We start from the raw sequence: 17,343 nt of genomic DNA, 5'->3' as shown, positions 1-17,343 counted from the left end.
TCCCTTCCTGAGGTCTCAAGTGTGAGGTTTCCCCTCAGGGCTCTGAATGCGGGTCTTCCTCTTGCATTTTTTTCTCAACCCTCAAGGCTGGGTCAGCCAGCCCAGAAGGAGGTCCATTGTCTCTTTTCAGCTGTTCTCTGTAACTCGAAAAGGAAGGAGAAGAGCTAGCCCGGACGATCTGCAAATTGTGTAGAGCACCACGATGTGATTAGCATTTTCAGGTTAGTCTTGATTCCCCACTACAGATTGGGAACAAAGAAAGTCGAGAAGGGGCTCAGAAGCGGGTGAGAGAAACAGGAAAACTTTTTCTTCTCTTTCCCTACAGCAGTTGCAGGTTAAACAGCTGCATGGATGACTTTGAAGGTATTTTCTCAAGATGCAGATGTGAGTTTGCGACATAACATCCCCAGAGAAGACGCAGAGCAGGAGAAAGAAGAGGAGGAAATGGAAGCTTCTCAGGTACGGGTCCTGTCTCGGGTCTGGGGCTGTGTCTGCTTTTCTTCCTGAAATGCCTAGACTGAGAACCTGCACACCTTAAGTTCTCTACTTCTAACTTTTCTGCCTGGGTGTTTGTTATCAACTTCTTTAATTTTTCCTTTTCTTCTTCTCATAGTGAAGCCTGGCTCTTTAGACCACTTCTCCCTTGTGTCCCAGAATCTTGTCTCCCTTGTCTGTATCCTGGCTTTCTACGGAGCATGATGAATTCTCAGCATGAATTAGCGACTTTCAACTGGTGAATATATTGCCTTTGTGAGAGAGAAACACGGAGAGGCACTGGTATCCGAGATTCGCACTGGGATGTGGTTCGGTGTTGGAATCTTAGGGAACTAGGGGAAATGCCATGATGAGTTTACATGGGGATGCTCTCTAGGAGTTAGAAAATGCCCTTATATATTGAATAAACTCAGTGATCCAGAATTTTTCAGAAAATGCTCAGAAATAAAAGGAAAAGTAGGAGATACTGTCCTCTGTAATGCTAAGACTTAGTAGTTAAACACATTGTTAGGTAGTTAGAATAGGGAAAAAGAGTCCAAAATGGCGGTGGCAAAAGACCTGGAAGCGAAAACCCGCGAAAAGAGAACAAAGGAAGGTCCGAGGACTGGAGTGAGAACCTCAGGTAAAACAAACAACGCGCCTGCCTAGGCCCGATTTGCATAAGACAGACCCAGGGGCAGAAAAACATAAAAAGAGGAGCCAAAACCCTCTTCCTTCTTCTCTCTCTCTCTCTCTCTCTCCCACGCAATGGGGCGATCTTTTCTTCGTGTGTTTGGATCGACAGGCCCTCACAACTCGAAGGTGGATTTTCCGGCTATTATCTAAATAAATAGAGCTGTAACACTGATTTATTTAAGAGCTATAACACGGTCTGTCCTCCGAGAGCTCTGACCCGCCAAGGGGCTTTAATGTCCATCTCTCCAAATTTTTGTTGTGACGAGACAAAGAATCGAGGAACATACGCTCGGGTGACAACATTATTAGGATTCAAACAGAGGAAGTATATATGAAATGAATTTTGCATAAAACTGATATTTTTTATTTTAGGTTCAAGTTATAATTTCCTTATTTTTTCCAAAATGCCCAGGTTCTGATAGTGCTGCTTCTGTGTGATCCATTTACACCGTGACAGATGATGTCTACTGGCTCTGGTGATTTCTCTGAGATTAACAGGCTATAAAGTTCATTTCTTTTTTCTTCTGTCTTTAGACAAGGCTGTGGAAAAATTGAATGAGGAACATGTGAAAACCCTCACACTTAATGGAGAAACTCCACATCTTCTTGGTTTCTCTTTGCTTTGGACAATGAACACTCACTGTGTTGATGATAGATACTGGGTTTTGGGAGTGGGAGTTTTCATCACTCAAGGCCAAGTGTGATGTTTCCAGTACAATCCACGCTCATATCACAGAGAAAGTCTTACTCACATTTTTGCATTATTTTTTATCAATATATTTACACTCAGCCACTGTTTCCACTCTTTCCCCATCTATTTGCCGTGAAGTGATGGGACTGGATGCCGTGATCTTAGCTTTGTGAATGTTAGCGTTTCCTTAATACTCTTAGGAAGTATACAGTCTCATTGTAATATATGTCTGTAAGCATGAAAATGTTAAAATTATTTTTTTTCTTGATTTGGTATTCTCCCCAGTTATATAAAGTTCTTTTTAAAACATACACGTATTTATGTTTGGCTGAGTTGTGTCTTGGTCGTAGCCTGCAGAATCTTGGAGCCATGTGGGAGACTTTGCTGCAGCAGGCACACTTTAGCTGTGGCGTGTGGGATTTTGTTCTCTAACAAGGGTCTGAACCCGGCCCCCTGACTTGGGAGCTCAGACTACCAGGGAAGACCCTATAAAAACTCCTATACACTTTCTTTAGTGTTGTCTGTGTATTTCTGCTTTACTAGTTAAATTTTAGTTCACATAAACTGAAGCAAATTCAAGATCTGTCATTTAATGAATGTTTGACAAAATATTTGCAAAACGGTGGAACAACAATGCTGTTGATTTTATATTATTTATGTGATGCATTCAAGACCCTGTAAAAGCTTTTAGAAAGACATATAGTATATACTAAATAGTTCAAAGGATTAGTGCTGCTCTGGGTACTGTTCTATCAGACCTGTCAATTTTGTAAAACACTTAAAATTCAAAGTTAAATATCAATTCTTACCTTGGTGGTCTACCTCTTTGCTATTCAGAATGGTCACTCATGTATCAAAGTTTTCAACATTACTAGTTTAAATAAGCTTGTTAAAAATGCGGCACATTGGCCCCACTCCAGAACTCTTAGATCAGAGCATCATGCTTTTTAAAAATATTTCCTGGTTCCTTGGTAGGGGGCTTCCCTGACGGCTCAGATGGTGAAGAATCTGCCTGCAATGTGGGAGACCGGAGTCCGATCCCTTGGTGGGGAAGATTCCCCTGGAGAAGGAAATGTCAACTCACTTCAGTATTCTTGCCTGAAATATCCCATGGACAGAGAAGCCTGGCATGCTACAGTCCATGGGGTCGGAAAGAATCAGGCATGACTGAGTGACTAACATGCTTTCCTTGATAGACAGTTTATTCTGTGTCACATGAGTACAACTCTCAAAAATAGATAGGTCAGTGTTGATGTGATTATTTTATAATTTCTCTTCCAGATCAGAATAGTTTTTATAGTGGTCTGTGGATCATATCTCATTCTCTTTTCCTGGGGTTAGAAATACAGTGGAAAATACGGCAGTATAAAAATTATATTCTTGCGTAACACCAGACATTCTCCTAAATCAAAACCGTTTCTCTTGCTGGTTTCATCTTGGGTCACATTAGGAAGTCTTCATAGGTCCCCATGGCTCATGTCCTTTATATTTCAGGGGCTGCTGACATTCCAGGATGTGACCGTAGATTTCACTCAAGAGGAGTGGGAATGCCTGGACCTCGGTCAGCGGGAATTGTACAGGGACGTGATGTTAGAGAACTACGGGAATCTGGCCTGCTTGGGTGAGGATAACTTGCTTCTAAAATCCCTTATGTATCCTCAGGCTTTTGGTTCATTCATTCTAGAATGCCTCCTGGAATTTTCTGCTTTGTCCAGTAGAGGTTAAGATCCCTACTTTCCAGGGGAAATTAACCTTCTTTCTTCATGTAACCTGCCTCATTGTGTTCAGTCGCTATGTCATGTACAACTTTTTGCGATCCTGTGGAATGCAGCAAGCCAGGCTTCCCTAGCCTTCTTTAATTCCCAGAGTTTGCTCAAATTCATATCCACTGAGTCAACAATACTATGCAACCATCTCATCTTCTGCCACTCTCTTCTCCTGCCCTTAATGTTTCCCAGCATCAGGGTCTTTTCCAATGAACTGGCTCTTCGCATCAGGTGGCCGAAGTATCGGAGCTTCAGCATCAGTGCTTCCAATGAATATTCAGGGTTGATTTCTTTAGGATTGACTGGTGTGATCTCCTTGCTGACCAAGGGACTCTCAAGGGTCTTCTCCAGCACCACAGTTCGAAGGCATCAATTCTTTGGTGCTCAGCCTTCTTTATGTTCCAAATATCACATCCACACATGAGTATTGAAAAAAACATAGCTTTGAACTTTGTTGGCAAAGTGATGTCTCTGCTTTTTAATATGCTGTCTTTGTCATAACTTTTCTTCCAAAGGGCAAGCATTTTTTAATTTCATGGCTGCAGTCACCATTGCAGTAATTTTGGAGCCCACGCCCACATCCCAAATCTAAATCTGTCACTATTTCCACTTTCCCCCTATCTATTTGCCATGAAGTGATTATAGTGGATGCCATGATCTTAGTTTTCTGAATGTTGAGTTTGAAGCCAGCTTTTTCACTCTCCTCTTTCACCCCCATCAAGAGCCTTTTTAGTTCCTCTTCAATTTCTGCCATTAGAGTGATATCATCTGTATGTCTGAGATTGTTGATATCTCTCCTGGTAATCTTGATTCCAGGCTGTGATTCACCCAGCCCAACATTTCGCATGATGTACTCTGCATAGAAATTAAATTAGCAGGGTGGCCATGTACAGCCTTGAAGTACTTCTTTCCCATTCTGCCACCAGTTAACTGTTCCATGTACGATTCTAACTGTTGCTTCTTGACCTGCATGTTCTTCATTCTAGGTTGGTGGTAATTCTGTAAGTTCTGTGTTATAAAATAGTGCCACTCTCCTCGTAAAACTGGAATTCCACTACCTGCTTTTGCCTTAGTAGTACTTGAGCATGATATCAGAATCTGATTTTGTTGCATTTGTCTTTTAAAGATACTTCCAATAAACTATTTGGTGAAATCATTTTTTTTAATGCTATTTTAACTTTCTACCATGACTTCTCTCTAACCTGAACACATATTGGATTGGAAATTGATGAATATCTCAGAAACCATATTCCTTTTTCTGATGAACAGGTCTTGTGGTCTCTAAGCCAGACCTGGTCACGTTTCTGGAGCAAATGAAGGACCCCTGGAATGTAAGGAGAATAGAGACAGCCATATACCCAGGTATGTGTCTATGGATGAAACCGATAACTCGTGTGAGAGGGACAAGCATTGTGGAGGAAGTCATACTTTGTCGTGTGGTTTGAGAAGATCTGCTTCAGTGGAGATGATTTTGGATTAGCCTAGGTTTACTATTGTCACTGTCATAGAGCATCATCTCCTGACCCATTCCTGATTCTTTTCATCATTTGTGTATTTTTTCTCCAATGATTAATTTTCGCATTTGCAGTTAGAACCAAAATATTTGTCTTCGCCTGGAGAAACCTGCATGACCTGATAACGCGTCCATTTTGGGGAGGTTTTAGAAAATCTGCATATTTCTGAGTAACTATATTAAGCCCTTTTAAAAGTGCTGATTCTGTCCCTAGTCAGAAGTGTGTGGGTGGAGCTGTGAAAAAATAGCCAAACTTCTAGGAATACTGGGGACAGATGTTTTTTGTTTTCTACCATATAATTTCCGGTCCACTGGAAACTACACATATGACCTTAAAAATTTCATACTCAAATTCTTTCTTAATTGCACTGTTATAGCCATGCTTTCCAGGAAACAAACTCACTGAGAAGGAGTAGTGCAGATAGTGCAGTGCAGTTTATTACACCGGCGGGCCCAAGGCAGAGTCTCCTCTTAGCCAAGGGCCCCAACCAGCATTTGTGAAAATCTTTTATGCCCCATGTGTATGTGTCCAAACCCACCACCCCAATCCCTTGATGCTTACAAAGGAAGGGTCAATACAATCACAATAAGCCCATCATTCACGTGTTATGTGTTCAAACAGTTAATAATCAATAAGCCCATGGTTACATTCCAAACAGTTAATAATTGATAAGCCTGTGCTTTCATTCTGATAGATAGTGTCCGGAGGCAGGGGTGATTAGTGTCTGTTTTCTCTTAGGTGATGAGGAACCTGGATATGATCTTCAAGGTTCCCCTGCCCGGAGGGGGTCTTATCCTTCCATTGTCTTTCCCACAGGCACTAAGTAGAGAGTTCATAGTCCACTGCAGAGGTGGCCAAGCATGATGAGCACAGATCGGCCTGAGATGGAGTTCACGCCCTATGAATTCCTTCTTCATTCCTCCCTCTTGATGCTCTTAACTCATATTACGAGCATCATTCATAGGGATATATTGCACCCCGGCTCTCCAACTGCCAATTAGGGAGAATGACATCAACCTTTGGGTTACAAAGTTCATAATACATTGTACAATTCAGGGTCCACAAAGCAGAACTGTCAAGGCAACTCTAACAGTGGTAAATATAGTTATCCACAAATCGCTCTTCACCCAAGATAGGACGGAAAACCAGAAAGGAATGCTCTCATTTGACATTGCTTTTAGCTGGTTTTTCATGTCATCTAAAGTAGTCGATGCATTGTCAGATAAGTCAGGAATGTATACACAACATTCAACCTTAATTATAGCACAGATCCCTCCTTGAGCAGCTGGGAGTATGTCCACAGCCATTTTATTATGAATTAGTACTTTTCTCATTTAGATTTGCTCTTCATTTAAGGCTTGGATGGCTTCTGTTCTATCTAGGAGGACCTGTTTGTGAAGTTAGTCAAGGCCTCTACTTTAACCATAATATATTTGTTGTCCCTTCAGAGGGTACGAAAAAGGCAGCAATATACTCATACCATTGAAACACAGATGTTGTCCACCTAGATGTAAATAAGGTAGATTTACTGGGGCTTGTTGTGGGTTAGGCTTTTGCTACACTGGCATTTTTATCAAATGTAACCCCATGACCCGAGTCTATTGACTGTAGGTCTTACACAAAGAGAGCAAGGAGAGGTTATGATTGACAAGAGAGAGGAAAATCTCTTTGTCATCCCAGAAAAGAGAAGAGTGGTTTAAAATCTGCTTGGCGGAGAGGTGACACCCACAAAGGAAGCCCATCCTTCACAGACAGAGGCATAGTCCTACATACCCAGAAGTTGTAGGTGTTCTGGAAGTCCGTGTAGAAATGTGCCCATGAGGTGTAAACGTTGTCTTGAGTTGAGACAGAAGTTAAATTCAAAATCACGTTGATGAGGCCAAGCAGCAGGAGTTGATTGTGCAGCTTCATCCTGAAGGGGCTCGTCTGGGATCTTCTTTTCCTCATTCTTAAGGATGGTCTTAGTCTCTCGAGGGTCAGTGGGGTCCCTCTGTGCAGTCCACTCAGCGTTTTCTGGGTCTGCGTGGTATGCTGTCTTCACCCTCGTATGATGAATCAAGGGACAATACGTGCAACGTTAACTGCAGTAGGAGTAGTTAGAATAACATAAGGGCCCTTTCACCAAGGGGCTAGCAAATCATGTTTCCAATCTTTGACCCATACTTGGTCACCAAGTGTAAACTCATAAATCTGTTCCCCAAGGGGGAACGGCACCCTTTCTTGTACAAACTTAGTTACCCGATTTATTACCTTACCCAGTTCCATCTGCTGTGAGATCCTATCCCCCCTTATTTGAGGCAAATTTGTTGACACCTGTTTTATTATGGGAGGACGCCTCCCATACACAATTTCGTATGGAAAATAGCCTTGGGACTGTGGGGTCATCCTGAGTCTGAGCAGAGCCATCGGAAGCAAGTCCATCCAGGAGCAGTCAGTCTCTCTGATCCACTTGGAGAGTCTCTTTAAGTGTCCGGTTGGCTCATTCCACCATCTCAGAACTCTGGGTCCATATGCAGTGTGCAGTTTCCATTTGATGTTTAAAGTTTTGCTTACTTGTTCTACTAAATCAGCTACAAAAGCCGGGCCATTGCCTGGTCCAATGCTGGTAGGAGATCCAAATCTGGGAACCATTTCCCTAAGCAGGCACCGGGCTACTTCTGATGTTCTTTCAGTCCAGGTAGGAAAAGCTTTTACCCATGTCGGGAACGTACATACCATGACCAGCAGATAATGGTAGTGTCGGTGAGGTTTCATTTCAGTGAAGTCCACTCCCAGGTGTTCAAGGGGCAGTGTTCCTTTCAGCTGAATACCCGGAGGATTTTGTCTGAATCCCCGAGAGGCAGCATTCACCTGTGAGCAGGCAGCATGGCCCAGGTGGGTCGCTTGGTGTGTCTGGCTTAGCAGTGTGTGCCAGCTCCTCCAGTACCAATAATTTGCCACTTGGCAATTCCCACCATCCCTTTTCAGTCGTGCTGGCCCCTTCCACTTTGGCTAACCTGACAGCCATTGTCCTTGTTTTATCAGGCTAGTGCCATCAGTATATAGGACCCAGTTAGGGTCTGGAACCTTGAGCCCTTCTTTAAAACAAACCCCAGATACCTTACCATCTCTTTGTAGATCTGTGCCTTCTTCGACACCGGGTGACCTGCTTCCATCAACAGCCGGAGCAGTGCTTTTGTCCCTTTCCAGCATTTTCCTCGGTTTCGCAGCCAGCAGCAGGTCATCCCTGTATTGTAGGAGCCAACATCCATACTCTTCCGGATGGAATGAGTCCAGGTCAGAAGCCAAGGCTTCCCCAAAGATGGCTGGGAAGTTTTTAAACCCTTGTGTGGGAGTCCAGATGAGCTGTTGTTTGGTGCACCCCACTCGATCTTTTCATTCAAAGGCAAAGATGGGCTGTGACGCTGGGGCGAGGCATATGCAGAAGAAGGCATCCTTGAGATCTAGGCAAGTGTAAACTTTAGTTCTCGGTGGGAAGAGGCTAAGTAAGGTATAGGAGTTTGGAACAGAGAGGTGTAAAGTCACAGTAGCCTGGTTGACTAGCCTGAGATCTTGTACAGGCCTGTAGTTCTGTCCTCCTTCCCTGTTGAGGGGCAGGATTGGCATATTCCAAGCCGACTGGCACTCCAGTAGAATGCCTGCTTGTTTCAATCTATTGATGTGGGCAATATGCCGGTTCAGGCCTCTATCCGTAGCGGGTACTGGCACTCTAACTGGGATGGTGCGTGGTTTGAGTTCCATTATCACTGGGGGGTGATGTTTAGCCAGCCTGGAGGGAGGGGGGGTTGTCTTCCACCCAGACCTCAGGGAATAATTGAGTTAGCTCCCTCGTGCTCTTCTTGCCCACCCGGTTCTGCCTTCAGACGCTCATGCAACCTGCCGGTCAGCATAGCTGAACCAGAACATCACATGGTCCAAGACTGTTTCTCCCTTAAATTCCATTCTGCCTTGGTGGGCTTGATCACGTACGAATGAAAACACAGATGGGTTAAATATCCCATTTCCCAGGCCATCTCCGGAAAAGCCAATTCATACTCACTTCTGTATCCCCCTCCTTCTATCCTAACAATTCTGAGGGGGTCAAGAATTTCAGAGAATACAGGAAACCTCCTGTGGGAGGGCAGAATACGAGCATAAAAGGACCAGTTTCCTATCCTAACAATCCCCTGGCGATCACTTGGTAATAATTTTCCCCGAGACGGGGTGACAAACCTCCTAAATGACCATCACAAATTTCCTTCCTAAACCCTAGCACACTACTACCTGTGTACCAAGCAATCGCTGCCTGCCTATTCCAGGCTCCTATTCCACTGGGTCCCCGCTCCTTCTAGTCCCTCCCAGGGGGGTGATCAGGCCCCCTCTTCTACCCTGCTGGGTGGGTTCCTCCTCACCTGAGCGCTCAGTTCCCCTGCTGCCGTCCAGTACCTGCCAACGTAAAGGTCCTGGCGTTGAAAAGCAGAATCCTTCCAGAGGGGCGAGGCGCCTTCCCCCCTCTAGGATATTCAAGCTACAAAGCCTCGGGGTGGCCTCAAATGAGACCTGTCTCCTCAAAGTGAGGACCTTCCCAGCCAATGCACCAAATGTCATAGCCACGCTTTCAGGGAAACAAACTCACGCAGAAGGACAATGCAGATAGTGGAGTGCAGTTTATTACACTGGCGGGCCCAAGGCAGAGTCTCCTCTTAGCCAAGGGCCCCGACCAGCATTTGTGAAAATCTTTTATACCCCATGTGGACGTGTCCAAAGCCACCACCCCAACCCCTTGATGCTTGCAAAGGGAGGGTAAATACAATCACAATAAGCCCATCATTCACGTGTTATGTGTTCAAACAGTTAATAATCAATAAGCCCACAGTTACATTCCAACCAGTTAATAACCAATAACCTGTGCTTACATTCTGATAGATAGTGTCCGGAGGCAGGGGTGATTAGTGTCTGTTTTCTCTTAGGTGATGAGGAACCTGGATATGATCTTCAAAGTTCCCCTGTCTGGAGGGGGTCTTATCCTTCTATTGTCGATCCCACAGGCACTAAGCAAAGAGGTCAGAGTCTACTGGAGAGTTGGCTCAGCATGATCAGCACAGACAGGCCTGAAATGGAGTCCAGGCCCTATAAATTCCTTCTTCACATAAGACACCTCACTAAAATGAGAAAATGCAAATCTGAATTTTATGTTACAGCTTCTTTTTTTTATATCAACTAACATTAAATGTGTTAAGTATGTTTGTCCCAATTCATTAATGTTAAAATGCTTTAATATATTTATTTAACTCACAGTTTTTAAACAAATTATTGACGTCGGAGATTAGAACATTTCCTACAGTGCTTTTTTCTGACTGTTCTTCACTATTAAGCTTATAGATTATATAGAGAAATCTTTAAGAAGAAATTTTTCTGTTCCAATAATGCTATTTTACAATGTTAAGTGAGATTTGCTATACAGAAAGAATAAGAGGTACATATACACATTTCCCTTCTTGAGAAGATTTCCTTCCCATCTAGGTCACCACAGAGCGTTGAGTAGAGTTCCCTGTGTTCTCACCATATTTTTCAAGTCTCACTTCTCATTTGAATTGTTAAGAACTCTTACCTTATTAAATCTATCTTATTTGTTGTGAAACATCCCAGGACTTAATCATTAATACCATCTATTTCTCATTAGTTCTAGGTCAATATCATTTACTATTTTAGACTCTATTAGAACATGCTTAGATAACAACGTGAGTGGTAATTGGGTTAAATAAATAGCAAGCATTAGCATTTGTAAAAACCTTTTGTTTGTAAATTTGATTACTTAAAGCAAAATGTACTCATTACACAGTTCAACACCTCCTCGCTTCATTGTTCCTGTACGTTTCTATCTTGACTTCTCTGCACCATACTCCTTTGTCATCTCATCTTGTCCAATGTTCTGTGTTTCTGGTCTCTGTTCTGCAGGCAGCAGATCCTAGTTCCTCTTGCTCTGGCGTCTGCTCCGTGGTGGGTGAGGTGGTCCAGAGACTTGTGCCCTTATGCCCTTGAGAGGGGGTTGATTGTTACTATTGTGACCAATGCCTGCCCGGATCTTGAGGGCCGCTTCGCCTTTCCTCTGTGGCTGTCACTGTCTGTGGCGGGGTCTGCTTCCTGATTGGTGGAGCAGAGGCCCCAGATCTGAAATGAGCTCTGCTCTGATCTGTGGTGCTTCTGATCTAGTGGGACTGGAGCACACCCACTGGGAGGGAAGCCACTGAGTGTTGCTCCTCTGGGATGTTCTCCTCGGAGAGTGCTCTGCGTGCCATCTCTCACGTGCTGTGCCAGCTCTCATGTGACCCTGTGTTGGCATTGATCTTGGCCCCACCTGAACCATGGGTATGCTGGCACTTGACCCTGGTGTCTCTCAGATGTTGTTTTCACCAGGTCACCAGCAGAGATCCACTGGTTGTATCCCAGGTGTACATTCATTGGGGAGTTGGACCGGCTGCGGTGCTATGGGGGCAATGGAGACTGTGACCTGGCCCAAATGCCTCATGTGCGGGGCTACAACATCTACAGTTGCTAAAGCCAGACTGGTCTTGACTGCCAGAGCCTCATTTCCATCCAGAGTTCTGTTGGGGCTGAGTTTACCAAGCCAGTTGTGGGGTGTAACACCATGGTTTGTACAGATGCAAGGAGAGATCTCAGCTTTTCTTGCTTAGTGACAAGGCCTTGGGGCTCAGCTGTGGTTTCAGCACCACCTGTACATTGGGACCACCCACAGGCGTGTGTTCTGAATGTGCCCCTGGAGCCCATGAGTCTATCCTGGTAAGGAGGATGCTGGGAAGGAGGAAGCAGCTGTGGGGATCGTGAGATCACCCAAGTAGGTAGGAGCCATTCCTAGTGCCTGGAAATGCAAGGACAGGCAGAGGGGCAGAGAGGCTGCAAGGAGGTTTTTCCGTTCGGGCATCACTCAACAGCACCGCTCTGCTTCTCTGGTGGTTCAGGCTTCCTCCACAAGCATCCCATGTGCAGAGCTCCTCCCTCCCTCCCGTCCACTCAGGATGTCTCCTCACGGCCAACCGCAGTCCTCTGCCTGGGTCTGCTCTCCAAAACCCACGTTCCAGCACCCAGCTCTTGTCTGCAGCGGAGGACACTCTCAGGCTGGGTGGGCAGGGCAGGGATCAGTACCCTGCGTACAGGTCTCACTCTGTCCTGCACGCTAGTTGCTGTGTTCTCTTCCCACAGAGAACGAGGGTCCCCTTCTGTTCCAACTGAGGTCCCCCCAATGAGGGGCTTCCCTGCATGTGGAGACCTCGCCTCTCTTCAGATCCCCCAGGGTTTTGCGGGTCCCATCCAGATTCTTTTCCTCTTCCCTTTCCTCCATCACTCTCTTGTCCTACCTGCCTCAGCAGGAATCTTTCTTGTCCTTTCAGATGTCCAAGTTCCTCTGCCCATGTTCCACAGGGCTCTGTGAGAATTTTTCCACTTCAAGATGTATTCTTGATGCTTTTGTGGAGACAGATGAACTCCACGTCTTCCGAATCCTCTGCCCTCTTGACTCCTTCTATCTCGGTTTTAGGCTTCATCTAGCCAAGTGTATGCCAATTTTATGTATATTGTAAACTATATTCCCCAAGAATAGTAAGTAGAATAACTTATTATTTGGTATCTTTCAGCTGTGTCATCTCATGACACCCAGTGTTTGAGGACCCAAAAGCCAGGCTTAGAAGATTTACTCCCAACAGTAAAGCCAGGAATATATGAAACATATCACCTTAGAAATTTACATTTAACCAAAGACTGGGAATCTATGAGGGCATGTAAAGAGCGGAGAGCATGTTATGATGGACACAACCAAGTTGGTTCAGTTTCCCATAAAGTACACATTACTGCCAAAAGAAATCAAGGATGTGAATCAAATAAGGAAAAACCAATTTCAGATGGCCAATTTCAGTCATCAACATCTGCAGTTAAGTGTATATTTGTCAGCAAAGATCCACAGCATCTCTTGAAACATACATGTTCTCTGAAGGGAAATGTGGGAATTCTGGAAAGTCATCTAGTCTCTACTGGAAATACTCATTCAAACCTAAACTCTGAGCATAGGTGTCTATTAAATATACATTCAAACATGTCTGGAAACCAGAAACTTAAAGATGAGGGGGAAAACTCCCAATACAATCAATTTGAGGGATCCTTTAACAAGGGTTTCTTGTTCTCCAACCAACAACTATTTTCTCCTTTTTCCAAAACCTTTAATGTTGATAATAATGGGAGAGACCTTATTCAACCATCATTGCTCAATACATATGGAGTTATAATTAGTGTGGAACAACTTTCCAAGTGTAACAAAATGAGGAATGCCTTAAGCAGGAGCTCTACCCCCAATAATTAGGAGAGTATACATGATGGAATGAGAAGCTCTTCGTGCAATGAAACTGGGCATAATGTTGACCAAGGCTCATATCTCGTGAAACAACAGGGGCATCAATTTTCAGACAACAATTCTGAACATCATAAGTGTAGGAATATACTTTATCAAAGCTCAAGTCTTACTATTAAAACTTCTAAGAGTATGGATATTGGAGAGAAAACCTATAATTGTTATGATAATGGTAAAGTTGTTAACCAGTCTTCAAAACTTATTCAACAGCAGAGAATTCAGAGTAAGCGAAAACATTGCAAGTGTAGTACATGTGGAAAAGTCTTTAGTAACTCACCCAATCGAAGTAGACATAGGAAAGTTCCTACAGGAAGGAAACATTTCAAATGTGCAGCATGTGGCAAAGCCTTTAATCAGAGTTCATCTTTAACTGAACATCTGGGAATCCATGCTGGGGAGAAACCATACAAATGTACAGAACGTGACAAAGTCTTTATCTGCTCTTCATGTGTTACTCAACATCAGCAAATTCATACTAGGGAGAGACCTTATGAATGTACAGAATGTGGCAAGGCTTTTAAGAAGAGTTCAAATTTAACTCAACATCAGCGAATCCATTCCGGGGAAAGACCTTATAAATGTACAGAATGTGGCAAAGCCTTTATCCGTTATTATTTTCTTAGTCAACATCAGCGAATCCATACTGGGGAGAGACCTTATAAATGTACAGCATGTGGCAAGGCTTTTAACCAGCGTTCAGCTTTAACTGGACATCAGCGAATCCATACTGGGGAGAGACCTTATAAATGTACATCATGTGGCAAGGCTTTTAAGCAGCGTTCAGCTTTAACTGAACATCACCAAATCCATACTGAGGAGAAACCTTATAAATGTACAGCATGTGGCAAAGCCTTTATCCGTTATTATTTTCTTTCTCGACATAAGCGAATCCACACTGCGGAGAGACCTTATGAATGTACAGCATGTGGCAAGACTTTTAAGCAGTGTTCAACTTTAGCTGGACATCAGCGAATCCATACTGGGGAGAGACCTTATAAATGTACAGCATGTGGCAAAGCCTTTTCCCGGAGTTCAAGTCTTTCTCGACATCAGAGAGTTCATGCTGCAGAGAAATGTTAGAAATGTAAGGAATGTGGCAAAGGATTTCCTCAGAACCATCACCTCCCTCACAATCAGAGAATTCATACTGCAGAGAAACCCTGGAAATGAATCAGTGATAAAAAGTTTGGTCCTTAATATACAATTTTGAAAAAACGAGTGTTTTCTTTGGATAGATACATGAATTAAATAAAAAAAAATGTAGAGAACTGCTTAATCAAACATCAAAAGTATCTCAATACCAGAGAATTCATACTAGAAAGCATTTCATTTGTACCACTTTTGTTGAATTACCCGAAGCAGAAATACTGTAGCAAGTATTCCATAAGTAAAACATACAAAATTGATATGTTAGTATGGATCACAAGATGAAGGGGTGGATATTTGCAGAGGTATAATTATTATTAATGTATCCTTATTTATGTTAACGTTATTTGAGATTATTAAGGAAACAAAACGAATGTAATTCTACTCTGAAATTACTACATGCTGTGATTTGTTTCTACTGTACATATGAACTTATGTTTTTGAAGGTTGTTGCCCAATGGTAAGAGAAGCCCTTCTATATGAAGTGGGAATCATTTACATTTATTCTCCAATTTACAAGATGAAGAACACAGTCATGTTATATACACACTAAACCTCTGAGTGGATGTATTTGTCACTGCTGAGAAACACCTCTGTGGTCACCATGATATAAGTGTTCAGGGAATAATTCAAAGTAAGACAGAAGTTTGTTGTAAGTTTTCAATAATTATGTCAGTTGCTTTTTAAGCATAAAACAAGGATAGTTCATGAAAATCGAAGGTATTTTTATAACAGCAACATAGAGAAATCATGCATATTATCTGGCAGGCTTGAAGTAAGTACACCTTCTCTTCTATCTGATGTAAGTATAGAAAACTATTTCTGGAAATGTTATATTAATATAATTAATGTCCATCCATGTTTACTAAATTAGCCTCCATTTTGTAAATGATATAAATCACATTCTCAGATCATTTCATCAGAGAAACAGGAAAGTTTTTCAAAGCTTGTAATGTGTATTTTAATCAAGGATCAAACAAGAATTGTAAAAGGTTTTATTCCATCTGTGTAAAATTAATGTATCTTAATGAATAAAAGTGAATGGTTTTTCAGTGTTACAACGGATGTGGAATGAATGAAGGGTTAACGCACCACCAGCATTAACCTCTCCCACCTATTTAAGGTTGCAGGAAATTTAACGTAATGATAAACTCTTTGTAGCACAGGGGGATGGCATCTGTAGAAATTAGTTTCTTACTGCCGTTAAACCTCTCATAACTTCATATATTTCCCACCATTTCTACATTGTATCTCTTCTCCGATTTTATCTACTTGGACATCGTGGTGGTTCTAATAAGGATCATAGAGAGTACTGTTAAGAGCTCCCCTGAACTGCTCCATGCTGTTGCTGCCTCAGCGTCTGTCTGGGGAGCAGGCAGCCTGCAGGTCCTTGAATTCACACCAGTCAGTCCTGTGAGCACCTGTACTAGATGACCCCTTCCTTGGGACCAGCAGTCTTGCTGAACCCCAGGGTCTACTGCACAGGCCCCCCTTCAGTGATACCCTCTGAGCTCATCAGAATCCTGCTCGTCTTTGTTTGAATGGACTCCTTCACACTCAGCCTGTGGGTGCCATAGCACTTCACACAGGGTCAGGTGTGAACCCCAAGTAGTGGAATTTTCTCTGCCTGGTTCTAGCCTTGACCTTCCTCAGGGGCCTTCAAGGCTTGCTGTGAATTTTCTGAGAACCTAAACTCAGAGTCATAAACTCACCTTCTGCAATTTTCCTTTCTTCTTCTCTTAGCTTAAAATTTTCAGGGGCTCATTTAAGCAAATGTAAGTTTAACAAAATCACAAAAAGAATAATCAGAAGCCATGATGGGAAAATTCTAAGCCAAGATTTATAAAACCTTACCCTGTATCATTCTTAGCACATGTGTCTTGTAAGGCTTAAAGAAACTGTTTTCTCATGGCTTTGGCATACTTTGAATGCAATATTAAATATCTGAAGATCCACACATAATATAATTTATATAACACATATTGAATACAAGATATAAATATCTGGAGGTATACATGTTAGCAGTGAGAAAACCAAGAAGGAATATGTGAGCGTATGTGTATTTCTACACATTTAACTTAGAGAATTTAGAAATGCTAGATCAAAACTGGTCATATCCGTTGCAGATGATTTATTAAAAAGTATAAAACTTGTCAATTTGTGGTTTAATCTGTTTTGCTACTTTTCATGGAATTCATTTGCTTAAATGTCAGGAGGTTATGTTTTTTAAGGAACTTCCACACGGCCCAGCCACGTGACTGCACCAGCTTACATTCCCTCCAGCCATGTAGGAGGTTCCCTGATCTCCAAGTCCCTTCAGCGTTTATGATATTATTAGTGGGCTTTTTGCTCATTGTTCTGACCGGCCTGCGGTGATGCATCCCTGTAGCTTTGCTCTGTATTCCTTATTGTTCAGCTCTGGTGAGCATCTTCCTTTGCCTCCTGCCCATGGAAAGAGCAAGCTGCCCGCCCAGCCTCAGCAGCTGTGGGGCACAGGCTCAGTCTCCCCACAGCACGCGGGGGATTCCTGGGCCAGGGGTGCGGCCCTTGTCCCCACAGGGTCAGACGGGTTCCCACCGCCGGTGACCAGTCTGCTTAGCTCTTTTTCCTTTTGAGACATTTATTTATTTATTTATTGGAACATAATTGCTTTACAAT

The 17,343-nt window shown here is 43.0% G+C and overlaps 1 pseudogene; it reads left to right on the top strand.

Annotated features, from left to right (window-relative positions):
• Positions 1–376: 376 nt before the first annotated feature.
• LOC136157570 (zinc finger protein 708-like) lies at positions 377–14,709 on the top strand (annotated as a pseudogene).
• The last annotated feature ends 2,634 nt before the right edge of the window (positions 14,710–17,343 follow it).

This window comes from Muntiacus reevesi, chromosome 2, assembly GCF_963930625.1.
Source record: "Muntiacus reevesi chromosome 2, mMunRee1.1, whole genome shotgun sequence".
NCBI lineage: Eukaryota > Metazoa > Chordata > Mammalia > Artiodactyla > Cervidae > Muntiacus > Muntiacus reevesi.
This window is presented reverse-complemented; position numbering and strand designations above follow the sequence as displayed.